This window comes from Chrysochloris asiatica, unplaced genomic scaffold (genome assembly GCF_000296735.1).
Source record: "Chrysochloris asiatica unplaced genomic scaffold, ChrAsi1.0 scaffold00016, whole genome shotgun sequence".
Lineage (NCBI taxonomy): Eukaryota > Metazoa > Chordata > Mammalia > Afrosoricida > Chrysochloridae > Chrysochloris > Chrysochloris asiatica.
In genome coordinates, this window is record NW_006408534.1 from 9,358,784 (window position 1) to 9,370,463 (window position 11,680).

The 11,680-nt window shown below is 39.4% G+C and overlaps 1 protein-coding gene across 1 annotated transcript in view; it reads left to right on the forward strand.

Annotated features, from left to right (window-relative positions):
* Nucleotides 1-11,680, forward strand: part of ALK (anaplastic lymphoma receptor tyrosine kinase) — a 1,400,642-nt gene that overhangs the window by 1,375,290 nt on the left and 13,672 nt on the right. The gene's annotated exons all lie outside the window — the stretch shown is intronic.

Sequence of the window (11,680 nt, forward strand, 5' to 3'; positions counted from 1 at the left end):
GGTTCAGAGTTCTGGGACCATCCCCTGAACCTGCTTGGTCGGGTATTCTGTGTTGTTGTTGGCGGAGCTCTCAGCTATACGTCCACCCGATCCGCCATCTTGTTTGTTCTCTTCATTGCCTTTTTGCTTACATGGTTTCTGTTGAGAGATCCGAGCTTATTCTCACTTGCTTGCCCTTGTATGTGACATTTCTGTTTTCCCTGGCTGCTTTCAGAAGTGTCTCCGTATCTTTGATTTTGGAGAGCCTGTTTATGATGTCTTGGTGATTTTCTTTTTGGGTCTATCCTTCCTGGAGTTCGTTGAGCTTCTTGAATGTTTATCTTTTAACTTTTCAGGATGTTAGAGAAATTTTCTTCCAGCAGTTCTTCAACTATTTCCTCTGTGGACTTTGTGATTTTTCTTATTGTGGAATGCCGATAATTTTTAAGTTATTCCTCTTCATATTGTCCAGCATGAATCTTAGACCTGCTTCAGATTTTTTTTAATCCTATTTTGTGTTTGTTCTTCTATCTTAGTGGTATTGAGAGATTTGTCTTCCAGCTTGCTGGTTCTCCCTTCCTTCTCGTCTGTTCTACTCCTCTCCCTTTCAGAGTATTGTCTATTTCTGATATTCTGTTATTGATTGTTTGGGCCTCTTTCTGTAGGTTTTAAATTGTTTCCAATGCTGTATCTATCTTATTTGATTGTTCCTGTAGCACTTTCCTGACTTCTTCCTTGTTTTTTCAACTCCATTGTAAAGTGTTTTGAAACATTTTATAATCATTTTTCTGAATTCCTTGTCAGGCATTTCCAAGGCCTGTCCTCCTTCCAGAATGGAGTCCAGGTCTACCTCTAGGTTATTTTTCTCAGACATTTTATCTTGTCTCTGGACATGTGCTGATATGGTCATCTGCTTTTGCTTCTTGGACATGTTTAGTGTTTATCTGTGGCCTTAATACTTAATTGAATATGTGTTTTGATATTTTTTATAGTGTCTGATTGCTTCCAGGGAGATATGATCATGATGTGAGCTTCCCTTTTCACTCTTCTTATTGCTTAACTCAGAATAACTTTAACAGGTGTTGTCTGTCTCCCTGGTAAATAGCAGTTGGTATTGGTTCTTGCCTGGGTTTTGGTGTTTTATAGAGTGTGATTGTAGCTTGGCTATATGGCAGCAGTTGCTGACTCTTGTTGTGTAATATAGTGAGAGAAAGAGTCCTCCATAGGTAGAAGGGGGAGCGTATAACAGCAAAACAGCACCAGCAGAAAAAAAAAAACAAGAAAGAAAAAAAATAAAAAACCCAGCAACAACAAAAACTAGACTGAGTATTGCAGTCTATAATCACAGAAAAGGGAGAGAAGAAAAAAAAAAAATCTGTAGCCTAATATGAGTATGATTTTAATTTCCTCTCTTAAGCTTCTTGTATTCAAAGCTGCCTGAGAGATTTCAAGATGCCAGTGTTTGTTGTTATGCTATACCTCAGGCATTAATTTAATTTTTGGCCTGTTTTATTTTTAAACTCTCTTTCCCTCTCTACAGCCCTGTACTGCCCTTTCCTGTGTTTAAAAAAAAAACAAAACAAAAGACAAACAAGCAAAAATCTTCAGTCCCTGCTGTTGGGCTGAGTATCTGTGCGCATATGTGGCAGAAGAACCCACCAGTGGTGAGGGTGGGGGTGTCCACTCACTCAGGCTGTCCCTCTAGTCACCAGAATGGAGGTGGACAAACCGTGTGTCAATGATCAAAAAAAAAAAAAAGGCAAATCAGAACAAAGAAAACTGACAAAGTGTATTGTCCACATTTGCCCCCAAGGTTCCCATGGCATTTTCCCATGGTGTTTCTGCTCCCCCTGCTTGGTCTTGCCATTTGGTCTCACCCAAGATGTTGGCTCTGGGCCTCAGAGCCCAGCCTGGCAGATTCAAAAGTATGCGATTTTTTACTTCAGCTTAAAGTTCCACAATCTTTAAGCCTTCAAACTTTGAAAATATTCCTATCTCTGTGGTTCTGAGTTTTGGAGCTCTGCCCTAGATCTGCTTTGCCTGGTATTCTGTGGTGTTGCTGACAGCAAACTTCACTGCACCTCCACCCTAGCCACCATCTAAGATGATGTTTTAAGAATTTGAAAATTGTATGGTGAGAAAAAGACCAAGAAAGTTGTACCAAAGTATTCTTTTTCCCATTGTGACAATGCACCTTCAAAGGTAACAAGGTCTGTTCTATAAGAATTTCCTTGGAAATCCTTATGCCATCTTCCCTACAGCCCTGGTCTTAGCCATTCAGACTTCTTTTTGTCTCTAAAACTCAAAAAACATTGAAAAGTAGCATTGAGTCCCTCACGCATGTCCAAACTGCCGTTTGGACATGGTGTAAATCTAAGAGTGCAAGAGTACTTTGGGGAAAGTTTAACCAAACCAAATTCATGCCATCAACTTGATTTCAACTCATTGTGAAATATAGAACAGTATAGAACTGCTACTAGAGTTTCTGAGACTGTAAATGTTTATGGGAACAGATAGCTTAATCTTTCTCCCATTGGAACTGCTGGTGTGTTTGATGCACCAACCTATTGGTTGGCAGCACAATGCTTAACCCACTACATCTCCAGCACTCCTTGGGAAAGAGTTAAAGAAATGGAAATACCGTCTTCAGAAGTGTGTAGACCTACCTAAATGGTGGCTATGTTAAGAAGCAATAGCTTCACATTTTAATATATATGTTTAATGAAGTTTTTATGATTCTGCAGTGATACTTTATAACTGACCTTCATATATGCACCAGGCACTTTTTAGGCAGGAGAGTTACAAGATCTAGTAATGTTCTCTGGTCTGCCTTGGGTTGTTGTTGACAGATGCAGTCGAGTTACTTCAGACCTATGGTGACTCCATGGGAGCAGTGTGGAACTGTTCCATGGGGCACTCTTTCAGAAGCAAATAGCCAGGCCAGGCTTCTGAGACAAATCTGGGTGGGTCTGAACCGCCAACCTTTCAGCTAGTAGTCAAACTACTTAACTGTTTACACCCCCCAGGGACTGTCTCAGATTAAACAAACAAACAAACAGAAAAAACCATTGCTATCAATTCCAACTTATAGCAACTTTTAGGACAAAATAGAGCTGCATAGGGTTTCCAAGGCTATAAATCTTTACAGTAACAGACCGTCACATCTTTATCCCAAGGAGCAGTTGATGGGTTTGAACCAGTGACTTTTTGGCTAGCAGCTGAGCTTCTATTTATCTCAAATTGGTTGTATACTAACCTCTGCTCAACCTCCTCACCTAAAATATATATAACATGTCCTTGCCCCATCCTCCTCACAAAAGTCATTGGAATTTTACCAAGATAGTGCTAATGAAAGTGCTTCATTTTCCTTAGAAGATGGTGAATTTTTGTGATAGTATTAAGGCCAGAAAACTACAACTAGACGTTAGAACAAAGGCAGGTTGTCTTTACCAAGAAGCTCCTCATAAAATTAAAGGCTGAAAGTTCTAATCAGCATAACAAGAGTTGCTTTTGGAAAATAATAAAAGTTCATAACCACTCTAAAGTTAATTTAAAACAAGTAACAAGTGATAAAATAAATACATTTATTTGAAATAAAGGAAAACATCCTCTAGCAGATACTAATCAATAAATAAAAATATTCATAAAGCAGAGTATTGGTGCAAGACAAATACAGATGAAGTCACATCAATAGCCCAGAAACAGATGTATTTTAATCCCAAATCAATAGGTGAAAAGAAAATTATATTATAAAAAGTGTTAGAAAAGTTATTTGGAAAAAGAAATGGATTTAGATCCTTACCCCACACTATACACCAAATTAAATTCCAGCTGCATTTGAAAAGACAGAGAAACACACACATAACTAAAAGAAAATAACATTTAATAATCTTTGGTAAGAGAAGTTTTCCATCATCTATAAAATATTTATCTATGAAATAGATAATGGAGGAAATCACAAAATGAAAAAGAATATATTTGGACTACCTAGTGAAAAAACTAGTAATTCTGCCTAGTCAACCTTACTTGCCTTTGAATTGTGATGTTGGAGGAGAATACTAAAAGTGCCATGGAATGCCAAAAGAATCAATAGATCTATTTTGGAAGAAGTGCGGCCAGAGTGCTCCTTGGAGGCCAAGATGGCTAAACTTCGTCTCTCATACTTTGGACATATTGTCAGGAAGGAACAATTACTGGAGAAGGATATCATGCTTGGTAAGATGGAGGGTCAGAGAAAAAGAGGAAGACCCCCAACGAGATGGATTGGCCAGGTGGCATCATTGTTGGACTCAGTTGTGTCAGCAGTAGTGAGGTTGGCCCAGGATCGGACATTGTTTCATTCTGCTGTGCATGGGGTCGTTATGAGTCGGCTCTGACTCAATGGCACGTAACAAGTTGAACAAACAAATATTTGATTACCTAAAAATAATACTCGGTAAAGCCCTGGTGACGCTATAGGGTTAGTATTTGTCTGCTAACCATAAGGAGGGAAGTTTAAAACCACTAGCCATGCAGTGGAGAAAGATGAAGCTGTTTGCTTCTGCAAAGTATTACAGACTTGGAAACCCTGTATGGGTTCACCATGAGTCATAATTGACTTGATGGGAGTCAGTTTGGTCTTGGTTTTTGCTAGCCAAAAATACCGAATTAAAAAGCAATTAATATTATGCTACCTTGAAGAATAACAAGGAAGCTGCAAGTCACCGATAACATGGATGAACCCTGAGGACATTATGTTGAGTGACATTAGTCAGTCACAAAAGGAGAAATACTGCATAGGACCACTATTGTAAAAGACTATGAAAAAGAACCCGTACTAAAAGGAGTAGATCCTTTGCTGGTTGCTGGGATGTGGGGGTGGGGTGAGAGAAGGAAGGGGAAGGTGGAGCACAGGGCAGGGAATAGACACAGGATAGTTTGAGTACTGGGGAGGGAAATAGAAGAACAAAGCAGAAGTACTTCAACTTATGGCAAAATGTTAATATCTGTGATCTATAAAGAATACCTACAAGTAATCAAAAACATACCAAAATGGTATGCTTCAGGGGATTAAGCTGATATACAAAGATATGGACAAGTCATAGGAGAAAAATATGAAATGAATTCTTAAATGTTTGGGAAAACATTCAAGCATAGTAATTGTCAAGCCAATATACATAATTTTAAATGTTCTAGCTTTTTTTTTTCCCCTAAATTCAGCAAAAGTTCTTTTTTTTAATAAGAATGCTTGTCCATGGGTGTCTGAAGCTCACTTGTATTAGGCTTGTGGATGTTTACAGTGGCACATGTGGAAATCAATTTTTCAATGATCTTCTTTAATGTTTTGTGAATTGTGTGATAGTTTACATGGGAGAACATTAGTTTTACATTCATTCTATCATACATTGTTTCATTGCCATAGTTACCATCCCGTCCATGCGTCATCACCCAACCAAAGGGTATACCCTGCAAGCCTGCCACCCCCCGCCCCTGAAAGCCCTCAGCATGCAGCCCCTTTCCCTCTCTGGATCTCAAGTCCCCAGCCACTCCATCTCTTCACGTCATCGTCTCTCCCTCCATCTCAGGCCTCATTGCTTCTCTGAGTAGGGTCCCCCTCTCCGCTCTTCTCCATTGATGGTCCCAGGGCCCTCCAATCCTAGACTGAAAAGTTAATCACTCCCCTCCTTGCTATAAAATGTCCACCTTTAGATTTCCAACCCTCACAATCAGTCCTGATAACAATTATTCACTACTGCATCACAAGAGACCCATCTGCATTTCATTTCATCAGCCCTTCCTGGACAGGGTGGATATTATTCACTGGAGACTCTACCTTCCTCCACGCCCTTTGCATCTAGGTTCCCTGTTGAAAGCTTGTAAGCCAGTCACTTCTTACCTTTGTATCCCTCCCCCAGTTTTGGGTAGCCAATGTCCAAGTTGCCCATACCTGTCTACTCTCTGTGTGGAAGGGGTGAGAATAATCCTTGCAGCAGGGATTTGTTTCCTTTTTTGAGCTACTGCTTTTGTAGGTGTGGGTCAAGTTTATCCAATTGTATCAGATGATGCTTTTTTCCTCTTCTTTCTTATTTGGGTTGAGCTCTATTCATCCAGTCATTGAAGCCAACTCAAGTGGGTATCATCTGCAAGTGTGGGTGTTCTTGCTTTTGTCCGCCCTCTTCTTATCAGCTGGTCACTTCGCTCTCCACTCTAGTCCTCTGGCTGTGTCATTGACTCTAAGCCCATGAGTCGCCAGGTCCTGCCTCGCTGCGGGCCAACCAGGTCTCCACCCGGGTTCACAGTAGTCTGCTGAACAATGAAGGCCTTAGTATGCCACTTCATTGATGTTCTTCGGTCACTTCCCCTTATGGGTGACATGCGTGGTCACCAATCAGAGTATGTATTTCCATTGCATCTTAGTCTTGGAAGAGGATTTGCACTGAGAGGACCCAACCACTTGTCTTGATGTCTCCTGGGCAAGCAACTTGCTTGTTCTTGTGGTAACAGTCGGACTGCCCTTACTGTTTTGTATTTTTCCTGTAGGTCTTTCTTTCAAGAAGTATCTTCTGGTTTTCTAGCTGCTCCAGGTTGGTCTGCTCGTCCTTTCAAGTGGAAAATTTCCCGTCTCTGAAGGTCTGGATGTGGTTCAGGCTTCTACCTATAGTCTTATGTAACGCAAAGGCTCCTCAGGAAACCTCCTTCACTGGACACAGTGTAGCCCCATTATAGGTTTTCCAATCATTTATAGGCAGAAGACAGACTTACAAGCTTTCTATGGTGATATTTCTGGCTATTCCTTTCTCACCCTCTCCAGTGTCTGTTTTATAATATAATGCATGCAAGGTACAAAAGACAGTCGAGCATCTTAACATTATTCCCCACTTTCCCCCATTCCAACCATGTCTCAATCTCTGTATCCCAGAGCCCTGTTGTTCTGAGGCTGTGCCTACATCATTTTTTACCTCTGTCCCATTTAGTGCATTCATACCTATCTAATTGTTCTCCCATCTGTTTTGTTCTTCCATTCCCCTCTCCCTACTTGTATATTGCCCCCCTCCCAACACCCAAACTATCCTGTGTCTATTCCCTGCCCTGTGCTCCACATTCCCCTCCCACCCCTATGTCCTAGCAACCAGCCAGGAATCCACTTTAGTGGATTAGTATGGGTTCTTTTTCTTAGTCTTTTACAGTAGTGGTCCTATGCAGTATTTTTCCTTTTATGACTGACTAATTTCACTCAACATAATGTCCTTAAGGTTCATCCATGTTAGGAAGTAGCATGCAGCTTCCTTGTTATTTTTCAAGGTAGCATAATACTCCATTGTGTGTATGTACCACAGCTTGTTTATCCATTCTTCAATTAATGGGCACTTTGGCTGACTCCATCTTTTTGCTATTGTAAATAGTGCAGCTATGAACATTGGTGTGCATATATCTTCTGCTACTGTAAACACTGGTGTGCATATATCTTCCCGTGTTGTGGCTCATTTTTCTTGTGGGTAAATATCAAGTAGAGGCATTACTGGATCATAAGGTATTTCTATTTTCAACCTTCTGAGAAAGCGCCATATTGCTTTCCAGAGAGGTTGGACCATTTTGCAATCCCACCAGCAATGCAGGAGTGTCCCAGTCTCTCCACATCCCTGCCAGCATTTATTGTCCTCAACTTTTATGATCTTTGCTGTTATTGCTGGTGTGAGATGATATCTCATTTTTGTTTTGATTGCATCTCTCTAATGACTAGTGATCATGACCATTTCTTCATATGTTTGTTGGCTGCCCAGATCTCCTCCCTGGAGAAGTGTCTGTTCATATCCTGTGCCCATTTCTTAATTGGGTTATTTGTTTTATTGTTGTAGATGTGTAGTATTTTTCTATATATTTTAGAAATGAGTCTCTTATCCGATATGTCGTTGCAAAAGATTTTTTCCCAGTCTGTGGGTTCCCTTTTTACTCTTTCGGTGAAATCATTTGATGCACACCAGGTTTTAATTTTTAGTATGTCCCATTCATCTATTTTGTCTATTTTTGTGTACTTTTCAAAATGTGTGGCAGTCTGTATATATGCTCTGAATTAGTGCCCCCACGTTTGTCCTTATTTTTTCATTGATGATCATAATAATTTGGGATTCACATTTAGATCTTCAATCTATGTTGAGTTCATTTTTGTATATGGTGTGAGGCAATGGTCTTGTTTCAGTCTTCTACATAGCGCTTTCCAGTTCTGCCAGCACCATTTGTTAAAAAGACAGTCTCTTCCCCATGCAGTGTGCCTAGGCACTTTGTCGAAGATCATTTGACTGTAAGTGATTGGGTTGATACTGGATTCTTGATTCTGTTCCATTGATCAATGTGTCTTTCATTGTACCAGTACCAGGCTGTTTTGACCACCATAGCTATGTAGTAAAGTTTGAAATCGGGGAATGAGAGACCTCCAACCTTGTTCTTCCTTTTAAGCAGTGCTTTGCTTATCCTGGGTCTTTTTCCTTTCCATATAAAATTATTAATTGTCCTTTCCATCTCTTTGAAGAATGTTGTTGGAATCTGGATTGGGATTGCATTGTATATGTAAATTGCTCTGGGTAGTATTGACATTTTCAGGATGTTGAGACTTCCTATCCAGGAACATGGTATGTTCTTCCACTTCTGTAGGTCTCTTTTGGTTTCTTGTAGTAGTGCTTTGTAGTTTTCTTTGTATAAATCCTTTGTTTCTCTGGTTATGTTTATTCCTAGGTATTTCATCCTTTGCATGGCTATTGTAAATTGTATTGCTTTCCTAATGTCCTTTTCATCATTATTGCTGTTACTATAGAGAAATCCAGTTGATTTTTGTATGTTGATCTTATACCCTGCCACTTTGCTGAATCTTTCGATGAGGTGTAATAGTTTTTTTACTGAGTCTTTGGGGTTTTCTATGTATAGGATTGTATCGTCTGCAAATAAGGAGCGTTTTACTTCCTCTTTGCCAATATGGATGCCTTTAATTTCTTTATCATGTATATTATTGTTGTTGTTATGTGCCATGGAGTCGGTTCCAACTCATAGTGACCCTGTACAGGGTTTCTGAGGCTGTAAATCTTTACGGGAGCAGAAAGCCTCATCTTTCTTCCGCGGAACAGCTGGTAGTTTCGAACTACAGACTGTAAGATTCGCAGCCCAATTCATAACCACTATGCTACCAGAGCTCCTTATAGCTCTGGCTAAAACTTCCAGCACAATATTGAATAGGAGTGGTGATAAAAGGCATCCTTGTCTGGTTCCTGTTCATAGAGGGAAGGCTTTCAGTTTCTCTTCATTGAGCGTGATGTAGTCTCTTGGTTTTGTATATATGCTCTTGATTATGTTGAGGAATTTCCCTTCAATTCCTACTTTGTTGAGTGTTTTTATCAGGAATGGATATTGGGTTTTGTCACATGTCTTTTCTGCGTCAATTGATATGATCATGTGGTTCTTTTCCTTTTTCTTATTTAAATGATGGACTATGCTGATTGTTTTCCTGATGTTGAACCATCCTTGCATCCATTTTATGAAACCCATTTGGTCATGATGTTTTTTTTGTTTTTTTGATGTTCTGTTGGATTCTGTTGGCTAGGATTTTGTTCAGAACTTTTGCATCTGTGTTCATGAGGGATATTGGTCTATAATTTTCTTTCTTAGTGATGTCCTTCCCTGGTTTTGGCATGAGGGTTATGCTTGCTTCATAAAAAGTGTTAGGGAGTTTTTCATCCTCTTCTATGTTCTGGAATAATTTGAATAGAATTGGTAGCAGTTCTTTTCTGAATGTTTGTTAGAATTCAGCCATGAAGCTATCTGGGCCTGGGCTTTTGTTGGTTGGGAGTTTCGTTGGGAGTTTCTTGATGATCTGGTCAATTTCTTGTTTTGTTATGGGTTTGTTCAAATTTTCTACTTCAGTCTGAGTAACTTTTGGTATGTCGTGTCCTCTCCTTTTCTTTAGTTTTGCCAATGGTTTGTCAATTCTATTAATCCTTTCAAAGAACCAGCTTCTTGTCCTGTTGATTCTTTCTGTAGTTTTTTGGGTTTTGCATCTCATTTATTTCTGCTCTTATCTTTATTATTTCCCTTCTTTTGGTGACTGTAGGTTCCCTCTGCTGGTCTGCTTCTAGTTGTTGAAGGTACTGTGTTAATGTGTTGATTTTGGATATTTCCTCTTTTGGGATGTGTGCATTTATCATAATAAATTGACCTCTCAGGACTGCTTTTGCCGTGTCCCAATGATTTTGGTATGTTGTGTTTTCATTCTCGTTTATTTCTAGGAACTTTGTGAATTCATGTTTAATGTCTTCCTTTACCCAGTCGCTTTTTATCAGGGTGTTGTTCAGTTTCCATGTATTTGACTTTATTTTTTGGCCTTCTTATTGTTGATTTCTAGTTCTATAGTATTGTGGTCTGAGAAGATGCTCTGTAGAAATTGGATGGTTGTGAATTTATGGAGGCTTGTTTTGTGGCCTAACACATGGTCAATTCTGGAAAATGTTCCATGTGCACTGGAGAAGAATGTATATTGTACAGTTGTTGGATAGAATGCTCTGTAAACATCTATGAGGTCAAGTTGGTTGATTGTGTTAAGTTCCTCTGTGGCATTGTGGAGTTTCTTTCTGGTTCTATAGCTTTTCGAGAGTGGTGTGTTGAAAACTACTATAATTGTGGATTTATGTATTTCTTTCTAAAATTCCATTAAGGTTTGCTTCATGTATCTTGGTGCTCTATCGTTGGGAGCATTTATATTTATTATGATTATGTCATCTTGCTCAATTTAACCTATGATCATGAGATAGTGTCTTTCTTTGTCTCTTATGCTGGTTTTTATCTTAGAGTCTACTGTTTTGGAGATTAGTGTTGCAACTCCTGCTTGTTTATTGTTGCTGTTGGCTTGATAAATTTTTTTCCATCCTTTGACTCTTTGTTTTTGTCTTTGTGTGTAAGGTGTGTCTCTTGCAGGCAGCATATTGATGGATCTTCTTTTCTTATCCATTCTGCCACTTTTTGTCTCTTCACTGAGTCACTCAATCCATTGACATTTAATGTAATTATCGATAAGTATGAGTTGATTACCGTCATTATGCTACTTTTTTGGCGGTGGTGTTCGTTCTTTGGTTCCGCTTTCCTTCTTGTATTGGGTTTGTGTTTTTTGAGTTGATTCTGGTCAGTTTTTTCGTAGTTTCTTTGTTCGCTTGTTCGGTTTGGGAATTCGTCTTCATGATATTTTGTGGAGTGTTAACTTTCTTTGAGGTTACCTTGTAGCCTACTAGCTTTTCTCTGCATTTAGGATACTCCATTGTAACCTGTAATTTACCTGGCAAATCCACCACCTGGGCTTCTGTTACTGCGTTTGTCCCTTCTTTGACATTGATATGTTTGTGTCCTTCAGTTGATGTCTGGGCTCCCTTGAGTTTGTTGTTGTAGTCTCATTCTGTTCTGGACCCTGCTTTCTGTTGGCTGTGTTCCAGGTGGTGTTGCCATACTTGTTAGTCTCTGTTTGGGTTGAGAACCAACAAGAACAGACAACAAAGAACTCCCTTTAGGATGTTTTGAAGTGCTGGGTTGGTTTTGATAAAATCCCTCAGGTTCTGTTTATCCTTGAAAGTTTTGATAATGCTATCATATTTGATTGATAGTTTTGCTGGATAGACGATTCTTGGTTGACAGTTTTTTTCTTGCAGGGTTTTGTATATGTCTCCCCATTGCCTTCTTGCCTGCATGGTTT